This window comes from Apis dorsata, unplaced genomic scaffold (genome assembly GCF_000469605.1).
Source record: "Apis dorsata unplaced genomic scaffold, Apis dorsata 1.3 scaffold_193, whole genome shotgun sequence".
Classification (NCBI taxonomy): domain Eukaryota; kingdom Metazoa; phylum Arthropoda; class Insecta; order Hymenoptera; family Apidae; genus Apis; species Apis dorsata.
The window spans coordinates 207,662-214,942 of NW_006263477.1; the positions used below are offsets into that span (position 1 = coordinate 207,662).

At 18.2% G+C, this 7,281-nt stretch overlaps 2 protein-coding genes across 2 annotated transcripts in view; one reads left to right on the forward strand and one right to left on the reverse strand.

The window, feature by feature from the left end:
• The window catches only part of LOC102676776 (unconventional myosin-Ie-like), a 29,562-nt gene that overhangs the window by 10,539 nt on the left and 11,742 nt on the right, over positions 1 to 7,281 (reverse strand). The gene's annotated exons all lie outside the window — the stretch shown is intronic.
• The window catches only part of LOC102676646, an 11,644-nt gene continuing 7,945 nt past the window's right edge, over positions 3,583 to 7,281 (forward strand). Inside the window, exon 1 of the mRNA XM_006614595.2 lies at positions 3,583 to 4,089. The gene's annotated coding sequence lies outside the window, so the exon portion shown is untranslated. The remainder of the gene's footprint in view (positions 4,090 to 7,281) is intronic.

A 7,281-nucleotide genomic window follows, 5' to 3' on the forward strand; every position in this document is an offset into this window, starting at 1 on the left:
TAATTTTTAAAGAGTATCTTTTAGAGATCAAAACAAATATAAAAGTTGAGACATAAAAATATCGATTGAATCTTATTTATTAAGTTATAAGCAATTTAAGTTTGCGTTAAATAAAATAAGACAGAGATAGAATATGATGCCAGACTTTATTTTTTTAAAACTTTTTTTTTTTAAGATAAAGAAATTACGTATTTAATCGAAATTATTAATTTTGAACATTTAACTAATTATAATATTTAAAAACGAAATGCAATTTTTATATTTTTATATTTTTGTATTTTTGATCTTTCATCTTATTTTGGTTTGAATAATTCCTTTATATCTCAACATAGCCAAATATATATAGGTATATATCTTAAATATGATACAATCTTAACATTATTAATTTGAAATATGTTTAAATTTTTTATTTAAATTATATTTCTAATTATGATTATTAAAAACCATTTAATAATTTATTTATATAATAATTTATATAATAATTTAATAATTTATAATTTATTTAATTTATATAATTTATATAATAATTTAATAATTTAAATTCTCATATGAGATTTTTCTCAAAATAGATTTATCATCAATACATTTTTATATCATATAATACATAATAATAATAGTTACATAATCTCATTATCATTTTCATATTACATATAATATTATCGATTGAGATTGAAATCAAATATCATTAGAACAAAAAAAATTATAATTAAATTTAGCGATAGTCAATTATTTTGACATAAGAATTATAATTGCAATTGATTCATAAAATTCAAATTTGATATGAAATTGATTGTCCGACATTTTTATATAAAAAAAAATATATTTCAGAGTCAAATTCAATTTTTATTATCTGTATATTCAAATTCAAGTTAAAATTAATATTTTGAATATTCAACATTTAGATGATAAAAACTCAGCCAATATTCAAATTTAAATTAAATAAATATCCAATAATTAAATTAAACATCGAAGACATAAATAACTGAATATAAAAATGATTATCGATGAAGTTAATCAAAATCTTAAAAATTTAAATATATATTATTTTTTTGTTTATTATATATTATTATATAGTATATTTATATTTATAAATAATATGTATAAGAGAGGATAGATTCAATATAATGTGAAAATATATTCTTTATGAAATTTTCTATACATATAATCTTTGTCGATATTTTCAATATCTAATCTAGAGAATAAATAATTATAAGAATAAATTCTAATCTATCTAATCTATAAAAATATATATATATAAATTATCAATTTTATTATTAACTTTATTAATTCTTTGCTTAATATTTAGAATCCATTATAAAAAAATAAAAAAATATTAAATATAAATACAATTAGAAATAAGAAATTAATATTTAAAGTAGATGAAATTAAGTTGCAACATTTTATTTTTTTTCTTTTTTTTTAGCAATATTCATTAATATACACGCATATATAAAAAAATAATATTAGACGTAAAAAGAAAAGACAATAATGCAATAATGTATGAGAAAAATTTTATTTTAGAACTACATATCTCTCGATAAAAGAATGCTCCAGATAGAGTCCCTAATGAATCGTTTTAACCCATTTTCTCAGCTTTGAATAGCAGGATTTCCTGTGACATCTTCTACACCGTCGAAAATAAAACCGTTCCGTCATTACACTGCAACTGTATATTTTGTTCCAAGAGATTTCCATGGATAATGAAACCGTTAAGTTTCCTCATTTTAAAATTGATAAAATCTTCTTATTTTAGTTATATAGATGATTAAATAAATAAATAGATACATAGCCATTAAGTTATATGTACATATAACAATTTTATTATTTTATTAAGTATTCATTCGTTAAGAAAATATTCTTTACTGAAAGAATTTCATAATTATTCATTCATTTTCATTATATAAAAGTAATTCAAAGAACACTAATATATAAATGTGCAAAAAGATTAGTTATTTATTTAAAATTAAGAGATTATATAAAAATAAAAATAAGTAATTGTGAACAATTATCTGACAGTTATATTTCACTGTCATTGTGGCTAATTAACCCTTAAGATCACGAGTTCTAAAAATCTACGTAAAAACTCAAGCAAAGTCACTGAGGTTCACTATGGATTTTTCTAAAATTTAGCATTCTAGATATGTATTTCAAATATTTAAAACTATAGTAAAATCAATCGAATAATTTTATTAAATACTTTTTAATATTAATATAAACAATATTTAAACAATTGACATAAAAATTGAAAAAAATTATTATAAAATATTAAATAAAAATTCTCAAATTATTCCATTTAGGATTCTAAAGAAAAAAGGATGTATGCTAATAAATCAAAAAAAAGAACGAATGTATGTAATGTTGAATATGTAATTATTATTTATAATTTTTTGGAATATTTCACTTTTATAATTTCATTTGAATATCATTGAATGGAGTTATATCTTATGAACAATGATTTAATAAATTCAAGTTATATGATTTAAGCACAACATGATATAATAAAATATTTGAGAATTTAGATAATTTAAAAAACAGATTTCTAAATACAAAACTTTTATTTTTTGTGCTATTCGTATAATAATAATAAATTTAATATTTTAATAAAAAGTATTTACAGTTTTTTAAAAATTGGAATAATTTATAAATTCTTGAATATGAAAAAACTATTATTATTATACGCATTCGATATAAACATAAAAATTGCGTGATAAATCATTTTTTGCATATGAAAGTATTAGAAAGATTTCACTTAACTTAATTCTTTTAAATGAAATACAGTACATAAATATGTATATACACATAAGCATATCTATATATGTGTGACATGTTCGAGAAAGCCTGCTATTATAAATGATATATAACAATGATATGTTTTTTTATTTATTGACATAAATAAAAGAAATTCATTTGAAACTTAATAGATGAAGTTGAAATAATATAATATAATATTTGGAATATATATGAATGTTGATTTCAAAATACATTATATTATGTTATTTCGAGTTAATATCTATTAATTTGTGATTTTAAAATATAATAAAAAAATTAATTATCATATATTTATTTCTTTTCAAAAATAAATGATCCATTGTATTGAAAATTTAATGACAGTTCAAAAATTTTTCAAATAAATTGAATTTAAAATTAATTTATTTTTATTAAAATATGTATTGATTATTAACTATTTTATATAAAATAAGATAGTATTGATTATTAATTATTTTTCTATTTATTATCTTTTTTGGACAATTTTTTATTATTTTTTTTGTTAATAAGTAAGAAAAATAATAATTAAAATATAAAAAGAAAATTCTTTATTTTACTATTTGCTGGTAAAAAAAAAATTTTTGCAATAATTAAAATTTAATTAAAATTTAATTTTTTAATTATCTTAAGAATATGATTATTAAAATTATTTCATAAGTTTTTTCTAATTTTTAAAAAATTAATCAATACAGTACAGTAATTAGATTCCATTTATCCTCTCTATAAAATTGAATAGACTTCAATTATTTTAAATTAAAACTAAATTTTCTTAATATTTCGAAATTTAATACTATTACGCGGAAGATAATACAGGATATCAGTTATAGGGACAACTGTGGTTAAAGGAAGTACATGTGAAAAGAAAGGAGTCAAAGGAGAAAGTAAAGGATAGAATGAAAAAGAAGGAGGGAGAAAGAAAGAAAAGAGAGAGAGGCGATGTTTCACTTAGCTATTTCATTACCTTCACTCGATCCTTGGCCGCAGTGCAAACAGAGCCATCATCTGTGTAACGCGTATTCAATCATTTTAGGATCGCTTCATAGATCGATCATCTAAATTTGCGTGGGAATCATGATTGATAAATTATTTTACGAACAAAGAATGCTAAAATATGCCCGATCGATTAACATTTAGTTGGTACAAGTGATTAATCATTGTTCGTAGCTTTAACTTGTTATAACGAGATAGCACTAGATTATTTTACATTGGAGTAACGTGCACCAGTTTTTAGACAGCTGCAATCGACCGCAGTTACACCCACGAGATTTATAGATCCGGAAAGATCATATTCGTATTAACCTATTTCAATCTTATATTTCTCAGGTACGTATTTATATTTCGATGAAATATTGCTATTAATTTTTGTTAAATTATTATTTAAATGGTTTATAACTAATGTAAATTTTATTAATAATTATTTTTAAGGTAACACATCTGATCATAAATCAATAGATATTTAACAAAATGTTATAATAATGTTGTAATAGATAAATGAACAATATAATTGTAATATAATAAATTAATTGTTTCTATTATAAGGAAATATTATTTTATAATAATCTTAATCTATTTTAATAATGTGTAACATTATATAATAAAAAATATAAATAGAATAATTCACATTGTTATATTGAATAGAAAGTAAATAGTTTATTATATAATTTTAATTTTGAAAATATAATATTGAAAATTTAAATAAAATTTTTTTAATTTAAGAAAAATAAATAATTTATTATGATATTATAAATATTTTTATTATATATAAATACTTTTATATTTACTTTCATTATTTTAAATTTTATAGAATATAATTTAAAATCGAATGGAATTGGAAAAATTATGAAAAAAGCATTAAGCTATTTACAACTACAATATTAAAATAAAATTTTATAAATTATTAATAACCATCAATAAATTAATAGCTTATATATAAAATTAGCAAATGAACTATGGACAAAATTATATTAATATATATAGTTATAAAATTATATAGTTTTACATTTGCATATAAAACATTGTAGAACAAAAAATCATATTCAAATTTCATAATTTTGTAAAATGAATAAAAAAAATTAATAAACAATTGCTAAAATAAATTTTATATCAGATAATTGATAAATTAAAATATTTTTTACAAGTAATTTGATTTTTAATTTAGTAAAATTATGTTTTATAATACATGACAAAGAAATGTACAAAAATAAATTTCATTATAGTTATAAGTAATATTATTAAATGAAAAAATATTTCAATAATATAATATATTATAACATTAATATATTATAAATTTCTGATAATATTTTCTTAATTATAAAGTTTCTATACAAATTTTCATTTTTTAAATCTCTTTTATACGAAAAATTCAATAAAATAAAACTTCTATTATTCGAATCAAAAATTTTAATTCATCGAGTCGAATTAGTAAAATTCAATTATAGATATTGTCCTCTTACAATATTAAATGTAATATTAAATTTACTAGATTTTGTAAAAGTAATTAATTTTTGCAATATCACGTAAATATAATTTTATCATATATTCATCATAAATATATTTACAGTATTTATATATATATATATATAATTTATTTGTTACTTTTTGCTATATACACTTTTTATATTTTTATAATTTTATATGTTTAGTTTTCTATATTAAAAATATTTTTTCCTATCGGATATAATTGATTGTATTACTAATTCATATTTTACGATTATATTATTTATAGTTTAAATACAACGATAGTTTTAATGAATATTTGTTCATAAATGGAACAGGATGTTTTACTTGATTTTTTTCTTGAAAAGAAAATTAAAAAATTAAAAATCAAATTAAAAAAAAAATATTTGAATGAAGATCATTGAGATGCAAAATATATATTACATATAATACATTATTTTCAATGATCTCCAAAACACATTTTTTAATTTCATATTAATTCACTACTTTTTCAAAAGATCGTGAAGTATTCATTTATGACAATAGCTAGAAACAAATATCTACTATAACTCTCACTGCATGCAAATCATAAATGACGTAGTAAATGTAAGTGTTTCTAGTAAATATTAAATAACTTTTTAACTCTAATATAAAGTACTTATTCTTTTCTATGTCTTCGATGTTAAAACTGTTTGTATTTTACTATCTTTTAAGAGTTTTCTCTTACATTTATTATATATCTTTTATGAAGATAACTCAATAAACATGAAATTTAGAGAATGAATAATAAATATAAAATTCATGTGTAATTGAATTTAAATTGAATTTAAATGATGATTTAACTCGACTGAAAGAAAAAAATGTGCTATTATTTCGTATTGCATCGATTTTTTTATCATTTTGTTACATACATAGATAAACTTTAAAAAATTCAATACATAACAGTGCAATTTTTTTTATAGTATTTATTTATATTAATCTTTAAATATTAGAAATTAATATATAGGATATTAATATATTCATAAAATATCTTTGAAAGGCCAAAATATACATAAAAGTTAAAAATGTAAATTAAGGTTTATTTATTAAATTGAAATTTGCATTAGACGAAGCGAGACAGAAGAAATGAAACAACTCTTTAAATCAAATTAACCAATATTAATCTTGCATTCATTATATAAATTGCGAAAAGGTAAAATTTCTGATGAAATTTTATGCCATATTTTTGTTATGAAGTATAATTTTTAATAAAATATGAATTTAATAAATAAGAAAAATATTGAATGATAAAAAATATATTTATTATAGCATATCAATTATTTTTCTTTATTTAAATTAATAAAAAAAACGATAATAGTTATCTTTCGATTAGAAGAAGAATAAATTCTTTAATTGGAAAGATTAAATTAATTTATCTTTTAATATTAAATATTAAAAATAAGTTTCCAAGTTTTTTCGAGCATTCAAAAATATTGTTAAGATTGATTTCTTTAAAAAAACAAAAAAAAATAAGAGTACGTGACTTTTATGTAATCAAAAAGAAGAAAAGTTAGAAAAAAAAGAAGCCGCAAAGCGATAATGTAGTATTCTATAGTTGCTGCGGTTCCAAACCATCTTAACAAGAACCGTTTAACAAGAAAGGTAAACATGATGTGAATGGTAAACACGCTTCCTATAATATCTCTAGTACTGTCTATTCAAAACAATTGATAATACCGCACGTGCGTTTGTGCGAAAAAATGATTAGAATAAAATTATATTATATTAAAAAATTGTAAAAATTTTACAAAAACAATATTCTACAAAAGCAAAATAATGACAAAAAATACATGACATTAAAAATTGAATTATATTATTAATTTTAATTATCATATTACATTATATATTACATATTAAATTATTATAAATTTATATTATAATTAATAAATTTATTTATATAAATTATTATAATTTAAATTTATAAATTAATAATAATTAAAATAAAATAATATAAATTTATAAAATTTATATAAATTTGCAAATTAGCTGTTTTATTAAATTTTATCATAGGCTTCATTTTTTAAAAAGATTTATTTCATC